Here is a 15,913-nt window from a genome sequence, read left to right as displayed (position 1 = left end):
GTCTGGCTGGGATGGAGTTAATCCTATACAGCTCATATCGTGCTGTATTTTGGATTTGAGATTAAATCAGTGCTATTAATACACCAGTGTTGTGGCTTTTACAGCATCATGGTTTTCTTTTTATTAGTCTGCCCACCTTGGTAAGTAGGCCAGAGGTGTGCCAGAGTTGAAAAGGGACACAGTTGGGACAGCAGACCCAAACTGACAAAGGGACATTCCCTACAATATGGCATTGTGCTCTGCAATAAAAGTTCATGGAAAAGAGGAGGATGGGGCTTGTGGTTGTGGCTCTCATGTTCCCAAGTAACCATTATGCATGTTGAGGCCTTCCTTTTCATGAATTGGATGGATATTTGCCTGCCAACAGAGTGGTTAAATTTCTGATTTTACTGTCTGCTTGCACACGCAGTTTTGCTGCTTCATCTAAATCCATGAGTTCTCAGCTTTTGCTCTTCTAATTCTCTTCTCTGTCCCACTGGGAGGGGGAGAGAATTAGTGGTTGGGTGGGTGCTTAGCTGCTGGCTAGAGTCAACCCATTACACCTGGGTACACTCAAATACACTGTTTTCACAATTACACTCCCTATTTCTTTTTACATTTGGGAATTTTGAATAAAAAGACAGACTGTGACATTTTATTTTCTTTTTATCTAACATACTTATTGCAGTTTAAAGGGCATGGATGAAATTTAGAATCAGAAAAAATAGATAAATATCTCAAGAAACCATGAAACATTCATAACGCCTCCTCTCAGCTACTTTAAAAAGTCAACACTGTAAAGTCATCATGCCCAACAACTGACTAAGATAGCTGATGAAAATTATCTAGTGCAGATAGTATGAATAGCTCTGAAGTATATAGTGCTTCATACACTATGAAACCTTTAGAATTTAACTGAATTATTAATAAACCACTGAGAAAAAATAAATGTAGATACGTGAAAAGTTACAAAACTGGGCCTAAGACTGTGAAGCTGTGATCCAAACCCTCCTACTTGTGTTTGATGAATACTGGAGAAAATACTAAAATAAAAGTAATTACTGTTATGTGAAAAATATTATGAGATCTATATTTATTGGCCAGAAGTGATCTACTTTTTTTATACTCCTTTCACATAAGTTAATCTTGAAAGTCAAAATCTTCTTTAGTGTCCCTGTATTTGCACAAATTGTAGCACAACATGAATTTGGTTCATAACTGTTCTACAACATTATGAACTAAATGCAAGCATACTTTGAACAATGTTACATTTCTAAATAAATCAATATAGCCAGGGGCATGATTTGGCAAAAAGACCTCTTTTGCAATTTTGTTTGCAACAGAAGAGACTGAAGTTCTGGGAAACAACACATTCTTAGTTTAATAACCACAAAAATAGATATTTATAATATGCAAATGAATTAAAATGTTTAGAAACAAAGGCACCAAGAATTTTAAGAGTATTTCAGTCAAAAATATATAAACAAACTGTTTGCCATCCCTTGTTAAACCAAGAGTAATCTGTCAGCTACTAAGTACAAAAATAACTCTTTGTGAAAATATGCAAGCAAACAAACAAATGAAATGGGGGCTGGAATCATCAGAATGACATACACTTCACATACAACAACACTAAAGCTCTCCAAACAGCTCAAACTAAGAAGTTCCCCCTTAATTACAGTTACCTTCTCTTTTCCGCTTAAAACAAATAAGGACAGACAGAATATAGTATTAGTATTCACCTTGGTTACATGACAAATTGTTCATTACATCAGATGATACTCTGATAACCTGTTCACTAACATAGTAAGTTATTCTGCTAAGGTAGGCTAATGAATTTTGTCCCTTTTAACATTTAGTTTTCCTCATCTTTATTAGATCTCCCACGTACAAATGATGTGGACATGACTGTCATCTCTGACATGAACACCACTATCTTCAACTCTCTTTAGAAAAATGTGTTAGCAAATAGTTAGGAAAACCAAAACCCCAGACCAGAAAACAGTCATCTTTCTTTTAGCTATTCCCTGCCCTGATTTTAACTGTTGTGAAAAAATAGTAACTGAAATCTCAGATGTGCCTATGAATGGCAAATAAATAATTCAGAAGATTTAACCTTTGTAGCCTTAAACAACCTATTAAATAATCCTGTTATTGTCAAAATGTACAAAGATTATTATTAAGGGAACATTAAAAAGTATTATGTTGACTTTGTATGCAAGAAATTAATTACTTTGTAAGATAGAAACCTGGTAATCTTTTCATTGAGACTGAAGTCTTCACAAAAGAGGCTCCAGCACAAAAGCTCTCCTTTCCTGTGAGAAGAAGCAGTAAACAAGAGGAGAAGCTTCTGATGGGCTGAAGCACAGTATCAAGTTGCATAACAGTTTTCGCCATCAGCCTATGGGTATTATGTACCTATTGGAGCATAACTACTGAATAATGTTATGGGATTTTCTTCTGTCCTTGCCAGTCTGAAAAGGACAAATAACCCACATATTCCAATTCAAACCCCATGTTTTAATCCATAACATGGAAAAAGGTTTAAAGAACTCTACAGATTTAAGTGCTTGTTACATTGTTACAAAAAAAACCCACAACCAAACAAACAAAAAACCCACAAAACAAAACAAAAACACTAGCAACAGAGTATCTTGTTTGATAGAAGAGACCATCACAAATTTTAAGGGAAAACATAGTAATAAAGTCCAATTGGTCTGTTGTACTACCAGGTCGACTTCAACACAAGAGTAAGTGAACTCACCTACTTTCTGGGGAAAGCCAAAGAAGTTTGAAGGGATACACTGAGACATGCAGCAGACCTCCCGAATTTGTCCAGTTTTAGAAGGTCATTTTCTCTCTCATGGCTATCTGGAAAGAAATGGAGCTATTGGCTCAAACAACAGTGACTGAACATTTTTTTCACTCTAGTGTGCTCTGATAAATAAAGGATACATTTTATTGAGGTAAGAATGGGCTTCCACAATCAGTACTTCAGATTGCTTTGAAATATCTCCTCAAGGCAAACCTTTTGCAGAATAGTATCTATGAGTAAAATTTTTTACTACATCTGGCAGACTACAAAATAAGAATCAGAGGTTAATACACATCAAAAAGCTCTCAGGAGATCAAGTTTGACTAGCTGAGGTGGTCTCCTCAAGTTCAAAATATCTCTGAAGATGGAGATTACAAAAACTGCTCTCAGATTTAATGTCTAACCACCCTCAAGGTAAAACAGTTTTTTTACTATTTAATTGGATTTACCTCATTCTGACTTCTCTCTGATGCCTCTTGTTCTGTCACCATTCACCTACTAGAAAAGTCTAGCTTCATCTTCTCTGTAACTACCCATCAGACAATTGAGGACAGCAACAGGATCTTCCCTTCTTGAGGCTAAACAAATCCAGCTCTCTCAGCCTCTCCTTGTATATAGTTTGTTCCAATGGCCTTTCTCTGGACTCACTCCAATATAACTCTGCATCCCTTGTACTGGGGAGCCCAAAACTGAACACTTTTTTCAGATGCTGCCTCACAAGCACCAAACAGAGGGAAACAATAATAAACTTCCCTCCACTTGCTCTCTATCCCCTTGCTATTAGTCTAGTATGCAGCTGGCCTTCTTTACTGAGAGGATACATCATTTTCACGTGTTCAGCTTGTCTACAGGGGCACCTAAATTATTTTGTGCAGTTCCAGGTCTCCAGACTGCACAGTTGTAGTTTGATTCTTGTAGACAGTAAACTCATCTTCATTGCATACGTTTTTAAGAGTATCTGGGCTACAGTATCTCATACTTGAGCACTTCACACTGTCATAACTCTTCACAGTGAACCAGGCGAGATCTGTTTATTGCTCTACTCTAGCATAAAATAGAAGCACAAAAGGCCAACCAAACCTTTTCATTAGCCAAGGAACAACTTTGATTTTCAAGCAAGGCCAAGATAGTTCTGGCAGAAAACAAGGTTACTGTGTATCACCTCATAAATCCTGGACTCTTGTTCATGCTGGTAGGAAGCTAGGAAAAGATTGCTATGTCACCTCTCAAATGCTCTAAGGTTACACTAACCTGAGCAATCTTGTAACATCACCTTTCAGCCACAAAATAAGCATTTGGGACTTTTTTTTTTGAACACACTATAATTTACTTCCTCTTTTGATTTTTCTGGTCCTTTGATATGTGCTGTACAGAAAGTAATATTTTTTTAATCTTCATTTGGCTCAGAAAAACAATTTTTTCCATGCCCTTGAGTGTCTAACCACTAAATTAAGTCATATTATTCTGTGGAAGAAAGAGTTAGAAGTACTGCTTTATTATGAGCAGACACCAAATCTTCATCTCATTTGCTTTGCACTGTTCACCTCAATATAAATATCAATGTATCTGTAAGCAACAGTTGGAATGATATATAACATAATACACTGGAAAATTTGCTTTGGAAAAATAAATGTATGCTGCAAAGTATTTGATACTGTAACTTCCTGAGGTAGCTAAACAGGAGTAGAATGATGTTACCAGCCCAGTATCAGAACCTAATGCCTAATTCTTTGCTCCTTTACAGCCTATGTTCCTATACATCTGTAAACAATGGGAGTGAAACACTATCATTTTAGCAAGATATGTTTCCTGGTTTTATCAAAGACAGAAATCTATCAGTTATCCGAGGAAGAGTCTCCCAAGATCTTGACTCTATTTGTTGCAAACACTAGTCTTGAAACTGTTTTTTAGTGCTAAAACACAACTTTTTGTGACCACAGTTGAGCTTCTATGAAGACTTAGTAAAATAATTCTAAGGCAGCACTGGGGAATAATTGCAACAATAAACTATGGACACATGAACTATCAAAAGACAGCAGAATGGTCACATAGTGCTGACTTCTACTTCTTTTTACCTCCTCTTAAAAAGGAAAAAAAACATATCACTCTCTTGCCATCTTACATGTAACTGTGTGATTCAATATAAGTTCTGCATTAACTATGATATGTTACAGAGGCACAAACAAGGCAACAGAAAATCTCTGCACTGAGTACTCTGAAATGTATTACAGACTGGTGATAATATATAAGGATTTGAGAAGATAAAAGTTCCAGGAGAAAATTCAACAGTGCACACATAGAACTATAGAATATCCATAGAATGTATGCGAATGGGACCCACAAGGATCATCAAGTCTAACTCCTGAATCCACACAGGAAAACCTGAAAATTAAACCTTATATCCAAGAGCATTATCCAAACACGTTTTTAACAGCAACAGACTTGGGGCCATGATCATTGCCTAGGGGATCTTATTTCAGTGCTTGACCAACCCCTCAGTAAAGAACTTTTTCCTAATACCCAGTCTGAACTTACCCTGTCACAGCTTTAAGTCATTTCATCGCCTACAACTTTTATCACACACACTATTTTATATATTATGTAACACCTACCTAATGTCAGTTGTTTCTGTTTCAATATCTGCTCTAGCTAACAAGGTTCTACAGACAATCATGTTTCAAGGAAGTAGAATAGTAATAAACTCTAGAGTTTTCTTGTTACTTTCATCTTCTGTTAACGTGCTTATCTATTTCAGAACACTCTAAATTTTCATAACACTCTATATTTCTATTCCAACAGCAAGAAAAGTTAATGAGATTGTGGCAGTGGTTAAGGCACTTATAATTATGGTGCTGACTTAATAAAACAAATCCATTTTAAGAACTGCAGCACTGTAAAGAACATGCAAAACATCTTTTTTCTGGCAGACACTGCAGTACTGCCAGCCTGAGAGAGTTGCTTTTGTGGAGGCAGGTATAGACTCAGGAACCCTACTCACAGCCTCATTAGAACAACAGCAGAACAACACTGAGTGAAACAGGGGAATATAGAAAGGGATAACAGGGCAGCATCTGAGATGTGATACTACAGGCTATTGAACCAGGAGAGTCTTCAGAGTCCTAACCCACACAGAACTCTGTGCATCAGCAGGCAGCACAGGTAATAACAAAAGTAGAAGTCACAGTTGATAGCTCTTGGGACATGGCATGTTAAGAGCTACATAGTCAGATAAATCTCTCCAGTAGTCATACTTATCTGTGAGACTGAAGAAGTACAACCAGAAATAGTGCCTTCTGGCCATTCTTAGTCTGTACATATTTGTAGATGCATCAGTCTCTTTGAAATCTATACCTATTTCACCGGGAGGAAACTGAAGATGGAAATTTGAGTTGCCACCCTTAAGGTTTTTCTTCTTGAAACAGGTACAATATAGATCTAGGATAGAAAAAAACAAGTCAATTTTAGTTAAATCTGAAGTTCAGATATGAAGCTTAACACAATATAAGAAACACTGTCACAAAGCTCACTTGCTGATCACAGAAACTGGGTATAATCAACTTTTGGAGGACTTGAGGGGCAAAAAGAGCTAACTGCACAAGATCAGAATCAAAAATAAAAAAACTTGAGGGTTTAGTGTGTTTGGGGTTTTTTGTTGCTTTTTCTTTTTTCTGCTTGATCAAGCAAGGCTTTTAAAGCAGAGACATTACCAGTACATATAGGGGGCCTGCGAGAGAGCTGGAGAGGTAGTGTTTACAAGGGCATGTAGGGATAGGACAAGGAAGAATGGCTTCAAACTGAAAGAGGGTTGGTTTTGACTGAAAATAAGGAACACAAATCCCCTGACAGCTTTAGCTCTCCAGTTAGGTAGCTGTTTTCAGGAAAGTTAACATGTAACAGCACAAGAATAATAAAACCTTTTTGCTGCTGTTTTTTCAGTTACCCATTGAAACGTCCCCTTAAACAGTTACATTCTTACATGATACAGCAGATTTTGACTGAAGAAAAATTACTGGAAGATAAGATTAGGATATCCTACCATTATTCCTTGATATTAAATTACATTTGAATGCAACTAATTCACTGGCAGAACAGCTACACAGAAATCTATTTCAAGGAGCACCTCTATCTATATACAGTATTCTACAACACCTCAGTGTCTCCATAAAACCCAAGATACTATACTGTTAGCTACGGCACTTCGGTTTTCCTTTAGATAATGCTTCATGAGAATTAGCTGACAGTTGATGAAATTATATACTATTCCAGTACTTTTGTAAAACCTTACTTTTGATCCTTATGGGTTTATAGTTAATTTATAGTACATTAACTCCATAGTAAACCATTTGGTAAGTTTTGTGTTTAGAAGAGATGCAAGAGGCCTCAGGACTAGAATTTGGTGAGACAGAGGTTCTCCACAGGCTTTAAATCATGATTTTCAAAAGTTCCACTCAAACAACTAAGTCTGAAGACTCTTTAAGGTCAAATTTTGTCATTCAGTCCCAATCTTTATGTTCCACTCAAAAGAACAATTTTTTAATTTCTTACGTAAATTAACTCTTTAACACAATGAAGCTATTACAGTGCTTTAAATTCCTCTGTGGGGATGACTATTGCTAGGTGTGTGCAGTGCAGAAAAGTAAAACTGCTTATAGTATTTTCAAAGGTAGTAATAGAAATACCACATACAGTTCATTAAATATCTTTTAATCAGATTAAAGCCATTCAGCAAAGGAATGTCTTTTGTCCATAATTCACTGACTTATATGTATTAATTGTTTGTCTACCTGAAATAATATTAGGTAAAAGTTGAACTTAATTCTTGAACAAAGCACTCAAAGAGTGAGATGAAGATAAATAATTTACAAACAGCATTTATAAAACCAGTCCCAGTGAGGCTTCTTTGTTTATTGAAAGACTGTTAGAAAGTGCATTACTAACTTTTAATTTGATAAAATGTACTTATCCAAAATAAATTAAAACCATTTCTAGAGCATCACAATTCATCAACTCATTACATGTGAAGAAATTCTTCATTGCCCCTACAGTAATTTATTTAAAATGAAAGTGAAAAGAATTCAAAAATTAATCCTTTTCAATTATTTCTTTCCTAAAGTAGTGGGACCACTTATCTTCAAGATTTTTTTCTTACTAGTAGAACATAAGATTGCTCAGTGAAACTCACTGAGCACCCTATTTAGTACTGCATTTTGGTTAGTGATACAGCTTCTGTCCTGATATTTTCAGTCTTCAGAATGGTTACAAGATCAAAGAGAACTGGGCAAGGACTAAGTTGTGAAGTCAAAACTTGAGTCATCTCTGATGACTAATCCGTATTCAAGTGCTAAGATTGTATTCAAACAGTTTCATCTTCTTTACAATTACTGAAAACAACTTCAACAATCTGTCATTTGTTGCTCAATGAACCAAGTAGGGATATTTCACTTGGCAAGCCATGGAAAAATTTTTAGATTTTTATCATGTTTTTAGATTCTCTTCCTAGTCCCCAGAGGTGGTAATTCAATAACTGTAGGATTAGTCCTGAAAAAAAAAGCAGTCAGAGGCTAAAATCCACTTGAGAGCTTTCCAATGAATTTAAGGAAGGCTAATCAGGCATGCCAGAGAGGTGTGCAACTTATCAATGACTTATCAAGTTTTCACGTGCAGTATATCTTGCAATTCTAGTTAGGCATTACATCCACACTTTAGAAGTGAGCTATGCTTGGATTTATAGCAAACAGAGAAGATGTCCTCTTTCTTATTGTGACTTGCAAGAGGTTGCAAAACAAAATCATCCCTTTCCAAGATGACTAGAATAAAAAGGTGATCAAAACACTAGTCTTATGGAATATTCTTCTAATTAATAGGGAAAACAGCATAGTGCATACTTGGCTTTCAAATGAGATGTCATTAAGCTTAACTTTGTGGTCCTTAAAATGGTCAACACCTTTATCAAAAGGAAAATCTATTAGAGAAATGAGAAAAGTATGAGCCTTTTGTCCCAACAACCAAATAAAACAACTAATATCTCCATTTTTGTCTGCATGTCACCTGATATCTCTTGAGCACAGTATGGCTGCACCAGCTGCTCAACAGGGACATGGGTGGCTGCCAAGTCCACAGTCAGCCCTGGCTGCTGCAGCATATAACTAGGAATCTTGAAGGGGAGATCCTTTCTGGAAAGGCAGAAATCACTCCCTCTCCAATGTATTTGACTCCATGAAGAATGTATTTTTTTTAACGCTATAAAGGTATAAAGTCACCCCACTCTGGTGGGTTAACTTCCTTTTGTGCAGTGCACTGGAAATACAGCCAGGACAGGTCTACATGGAAATCATGGCTTTCTGGCCATTTCCCTGGCTATGCTTTCCTGCATTGTCTCCCTGTCTGTCCCTGCCCAGCTGGCTACCTCTTCTGCTCCCCATCTGCTGCATGACCCAAAGGACACCTTTGACTATGCAGAATCACACTCGGCAAAACAGAAGAATAAGAATTAATAAATTCCCTTTAATAAAGTTCAAACAAAGGAGCAGAATTAACCCAAACCCATGCAGATTCAAAATTAAGGATCTCTGAATAAAGTTCTCCCACAGCTGTAAGACCAGTCTTAAGGAAAAGTGCACTCAACATTTGCTTTGCTGATAAGCATACTATTTCTGCTTCATAAGCTGCCTATCACATGGCAAAGTTCAAACGGTACAACTAGAGCAGTGTGGTTGCAGATTCCAACCTAATATACTCTTTATGAAGTGGTAATTCAAACTCAGCATTGAACCCTACCCAGCACTGTTTAAGGCAGACTGCCCATATAATGAGCAGAGTGCAAAATGGCCAGGGGAAAATGAGTTCTTGAAAGCTCTTGAAGCTGGGCTTAGGTAAGCACCTCTTGCCACAGCAGTTAGCTTCCATTTTAATTGCACACATTTCACCATAACATTGGCTCCAAATCACAAGAAATTGTTAAGGCAAGTAACATCTCAACCATTTAATTTCTAGGGCCAGTCTGTGCTTTAAACAGATGACATTTCAGGTAGCGTGTATTCTTCCAAAAACTAGACCAAAAAGGTATATAACAAAAAACTTTTAAGTGCTCATGAGTGTTCATTTCCTTCTGCAGCCTACAAATGTGAAACAAAATTCAGGAGGACTTAATACTCTTTTTGCATTCATTTTGGCTGGGAATAAATGGTGGTTTTAACTGAAAACATCCTCTCTTCTTAAAGTCAAAATGAAGTATAATGGGCTAAGAATCATAGTCCAAACATCTGCAGTTTTCCTCAGCTCAAATTGTACATTATTTAATTTCCCTAAATTCTCAATCATCTCAAATACTTAAGCATGACTAACTCAATGAGACAAACTGTTTATGTTTTGAGCACAGAAAATATTAACCTTGTTGTATGCTCATGGTCAACCAAAAGAAGCAGCATGCCTGGTGTTGGCTCTAGGTAGCCTGGTAACTACAACTACTTTACCCATCGGAGAAAGAAATTCTGTTAAGTTCAAAAGAAGGATAAGCATCTCATCCCCAAAATAAAAATGCTACGTACATAGTAACACACATGCTAAGTACATGGTAACCTGTCAGTGAAGAGCAGCGCTCTACTCAGAGCAAATGGCAACACACCATGAACAACTAGCAGAACTTGTTGCTTCTCTTAGAGAAGCCAGAGCATGTACTGATCTCAGCCACACATTCACATCTGCCCATGAATATCATGTCTATGTGCTTCAGAAATGACCACACAAAGACAAAAAACATAGTTAAGACACCATGTTTCACCAGCAGTATTAAAATTCAGTGACATACTGGTAACTGAAACATCTAGATGGGACTGACAGGCTCGAAGTATAAAAAGCTTTTACACAGTTTTAGCTTGAGCATCTTCTGTATAAATATTTATTTCTTCAGACAATATACTCCTTAAGAAATACCTCAATCTATTTAACAACTGTTGTTAAAACAAAAAAAATTACTTAATGCTGTTAATTTTAACTGAAACTTAAATGTAGGTGTAATATTAGATGTTAAACCCTTTACATGTAATATTAAATATGTGTTACTTTCCTTCAAATTCTACCACACTGTGTTTTCATAATCTTTGGATACTCAGCTATGGCAGCAAACAAAGTGTAGATGCTGTGTACGTTGTTAGCCTGGTAATCAAAACACATTCAAAAATAAAACTTATGAGAAAAATGATAATGTCAAAGGCTTTTTGTAAAAGCAGAATGTACTTCTTGAGTCGTTTTTAAAGGATGACGTTTTCAATGATCTCTAGATTGAACAAGCTCTCAATATTCCGCGGAAAAACTGAGAAACAAGAAAGTTTTCCTTTTTAGAAGGTAACATGTAACAGTTGCCATGATCAGGATTTTCAAAAGAAATTGCCTCTCCAATTCTCCTTTGTGCTCAGCTATACATGAGAAGTTATAGGTATAGAACAGAGAATGCTAACCACACCATTAAGAAACTGTCTTACATGACATATATAGTTTCTACTTCCTGGGAAAATTAGAAGAGAAGCTCAGTATCCTCATGAAACAAAACAAGTCAGATCTTAAGACCCAAAGACTTGGCACAACCCTTTTAAAACCAGGATTAACTTCTGCTAACAGAGAAAGGGTGAAGTAAACTCTCATTATGTTTTAAATTGCCCCAAATACAATAAATACTTGAGTAATTAATGGAACTTTTTTCTTTGTGCAACAGTTCCTGACATCATCTAATTTTTTCAAAACAGAGTAATTTAATCGTCTGGGAAACTCTACTTGCACTGCCATGTATGGCCTTACACAGGAGGCCGACAGTACTGGTTTGTAAGAAGAAAGCTAGAAGCGGCAATAGGATTTCTCCCTTTCCCCTGACAAGCTGTAGAAACAAGTTCAAAGTCCATAACTAAGATAAATATACAAGGCTCAGCTGTGCTCACCGTGGCATTAATTTCGCATCACTATAATTCCACACTCAAACGGAGCTCCTCCTGGCTTACATCATCTACATCCACCACTGGGACTACAGTGAACCTATACTTTTGTTTACTTAAAACAAGCATGAGCTTAATTAACAATCAACATTTATCTGAAATTACGTTAAAATAACAATATAAGTCCAAAAGTCACATAGACAACTACAACCCCAGCACTGAGTTCCTTACAGACATAATTTATTATCCTATGAATTCCTAACTTCAAAATACATTCAAATTCCAATTTATAAAATGATTACATTAACCTAAGTGAAAGGCAACCTTTATGACCCCTAAAGCATTTTGCCTTTCTGCATAACAAAATAATTTTTACCTTTTCCTTGTCTCCAAACTTTTATCAGAAGGTAGGTACATATGATACATTACTACTGCACTTTTTTCTTTCCAAATAGAAAAGTCAATTCTTATAACTGAACAGCAAGTAGCTCAGAATAAGGAAGGGTTTCTAGTGGGAAAAGAATCATTGAGTCACAGAAATAAAGCCAAACACCCTAATCTGTCATCCAGTTAATTTCACTTGCTAAGAGGCAAGGAACTTTTTCCAGCATATAATTAATTAATATCCAGGGGGTATTTCTTCATTAGCAAATCCATGCTTTAAGTGCCTTCTATCTTAACTCAAAACATTTATAAAGTCTTCGATATTGATTAACATTTACTGTCTGATTCAAACATGTTCATCTGTTCAAATGCACATCCACATCTTAACCAAAGCCTGTAGACAGCTTCATAATCAAAACAATGTCAAGAAGCAAACTGATATTGGAATATACAATAAAAGTTAAAATGGATAGAAGTAAAATGGATTAATAATGGAATAGTTCAAGCATTGTTCTTCTAGTCAGACACGGCATACACAGTCAAAATGGAATGAAGCATACATAGAAATTCCCTGGGTACATTTGCACCACCACTCAAAAACAGAGGACTTCAGCAATGTTTTTAACACTGTGTCCCATGATATCCTCATAGGCAAGCTCAGGAAGTGCAGGCTGGAGAAGTGCATACTGCAGCGGACTGAGAACTGGTTGAATAGCAGGTCTCAGAGGGTTGTGATCAGTGGTACGGAGTTTAGTTTGAGGCTTGTAACTAGTCGTGTCCCACAAGGGTTGATACGAGGTCCAGTATTCTTTAACTTATCCATCAATGACTTGGATGAAGGGGTAGAGGCCTCCTCAGCAACTTTGCTGGCAACACAAAGCTAGGAGGAGTGGCCAATACCCCAGAGCACTGTGCAACCCTTCAGAAAGATGTCCACAGGCCGGAGGGATGAGCAGAGAAGAACCATTTGAAGTTCAACAAAGGCAAAGGCAGGGCTACAGCAACGCCACCTATCGCCACCTATTTACCCTTAAATTGGCTTAAGCAGGAACAGATTTCATCCCAAAATTGCAATTCTCATTTGCTTTGCTTACATTTAAAAATTCTTACCAGTGCAACTATATTAGGAAACAAGATCTCTGCCAGGTCTTAAAATAAGCAAATCCTTGGACTCATCCTGAAATATTTTTTTCCAACAAATCTTTTTAAGAAAAGGTGCTCAGCTCCATCTGGTGGATTGAGATTATTCCTCTCTGAGGCTGAGGACTGCACAATGCAAATAGATTTATTTTCCATGTGTTAAACATCATGTATGCATGCAAAAGGCACAAGTCCAAACTGCTGCTATGTAGATACCAACTAAAGCACTATAAAGTTATCCCTCCTACCCAAAGGTCCATTAACACATCTTGTTACTGCCCTTAGCAGCAGCAGCAGCCATCCTCAGCAGACCTGTCTTCAACTCAGAAGTAATTTATTGTATTTTGCCATGTTCACTATGATAATTAAAAACAGAGAGGCCAAAGAGCACTGAAGCTAGGCTGTCTAACAAGACTCAATTAACTATTTCAAACAGTTATGCAAAAATCACTAGAGGAAAAAAAAAAAAAGCCTGACTAGTAAATATCAACATGCTCTTTCAATCTGACCCTGTAATACCATAAAAATTCTCCCACTAATTACACTGCTATATTACGACAAATTTTAGAAATAGGTGTTTTGCAGCTGATGAGAAGCAAATTCTCTTAAGAAAGGAATATCTTCATTTAACGAAAATATCTTACAGTGAGTTTAGATGTTCCTAAATGTATGTTCATTATTGTTTCTTCCTTTAGCATGCATTCTTTCAGCTTATCAAATACTTCTAATGAATAGCCAGAATGGTTATTAGAGATACATAAAATTTCTTAAAATATATTTTAAAATAAGCATTGACAATTATAAAATTCTAAATCAGAGTTTCAGAGAAAAAAACCCAAAACAAACAAACAAACAAACCAAAGCAAAACAAAACAAAAAACAAACAACAATAATAAAAAAAAAAAAATCATAAAAAGATTTTCATCACCTGTCTGGTGTGACTAGTGTCACTAACATATGGCTTACCTGTCTCAATGAAGCAATAAGAACTATATCTATAAAGCCTTTAAGAAACCTCAACCAAACAAAAAACCCAGAGCAAACAAACAAAAAAAAGCTAACGCCTTTGTACTCTATTTATTTTACAGGCCTGAATCTGGTGTTATTTTTACAAGTGTATTTTCTTTTATCTTAAGGAAGCATAGCTAAATTTACACTGGAGTAATTCAAAACAGAGCAAGGACTGCATGCCTACAGACACAGCTCTCTATGTACTTTGGTGTGATTTTGTTCATCTAAGCACAAAGTGCTTTAATAGCACGGTAGTTCACCGGAAAAATAAAGCCTTCTGAAACACTTTGGCTGTCAGTCACCTACTGGTTGTTCATTACACTTTATTCTCCCTGAACCAGTCATCAGACAAGACGCTGACTTTTCTAACACTCTCTCCTCTTGAACAAAATAAATTGACACATCTACTTAGTACACAGAGGGCAAATCCAGGAGAAAGACACCTTTTCCTCTTGCTATGCTGTACAGAATTTTTAATCCAAATCCATCTGAGATATATCTGTTTTCCCAAAATAGGGTAGGGGGTTTTTGCTCATTTGCTCGAGATTTATTTAATTAAAATAAAAATGAAAGCTGCATAGTTTGCAACTTTGCAGAAGTCCTTTGCTGCCCTCATGTGTTCCACAGGAAAAGTAACCCCTGAAATCTACATACAAAATAAAACAGCTTCTCCAATCAAGACAACTTCTCCTTTTATTAACGGAGCATAGTCCATGGAAATAATAACTGAAAAATAACTGAAAGCTTATCTCCTTGCTCTATTAAAGCTAAGTTGACTGGTTTGAAATTTAATGACTATATATTAAACATAAGAAAATGTATTCATCTTGAGATAATCATAATTCCCAAGCAATAGATTTCAAGGCCAGCAGGCCAATTTAGTAAAAGTTGATCATGATAGCCTGGTGGAAAAGTGAAAACTTTAATGAAAAGCATGTTTTGAAATAAAACATAATTTCAGTATCTTTCTGCTGCTTACACTAACTGCTAAAGTAACTTCTTTCCTATTCCATTATACTATACCATAGAGAATAAAATCATGCAACTGTTGCATTAAGGCTGCTGTTACTTTCACAATCAATACATCCAAAGCTATGGTGACCATATCAAGCTTTCTTTTGACACTCCTGCCAGCCACTATCCTACACTTCTCCCAAGGGTCTCAGCACTCAGAGTTACAGTTTGATGGATTTGGTTTCAGAATTTGGCTGCTGAAGTCCAGACCATCCTTAGAAAGGTTTCACAATTCAGTTCTTATGCTACTGGTTTCATCCTATCTGGTCCCTATGCTGATCCCAGACTTCATTATGTCAATATGAGTTTGTAATAAATTGTAATAACATCTCCTATGCCAATCCTGGGTTTACAGTGATAAACCATAACAGAATAATCAATAAAATCTGCTATGTTAACAAGCTCTCTCATACTCTGGCTATAAGACACAAATAGGCCTCCCTATACCAAAATGGGCAGCAGTTCAGACAATTCCCCAACAGCCATTCCATGGGAAGGGGGAAGGCAAAGGCAGAGCTGGATCACGATCTCTGCAGGTTTGCTCAACCCTGGACTCAAGCTATTTGGTGGAATCAAATCATAAACTTTTATTTAGTCAAGAGGTTCCTGAGCTGCCATGACTGTTTTATCATTAATCTACTGGCCA

The sequence above is a fragment of the Pseudopipra pipra genome, chromosome 4 (assembly GCF_036250125.1).
Source record: "Pseudopipra pipra isolate bDixPip1 chromosome 4, bDixPip1.hap1, whole genome shotgun sequence".
Lineage (NCBI taxonomy): Eukaryota > Metazoa > Chordata > Aves > Passeriformes > Pipridae > Pseudopipra > Pseudopipra pipra.
Note: the sequence above shows the minus strand (reverse complement) of the source record.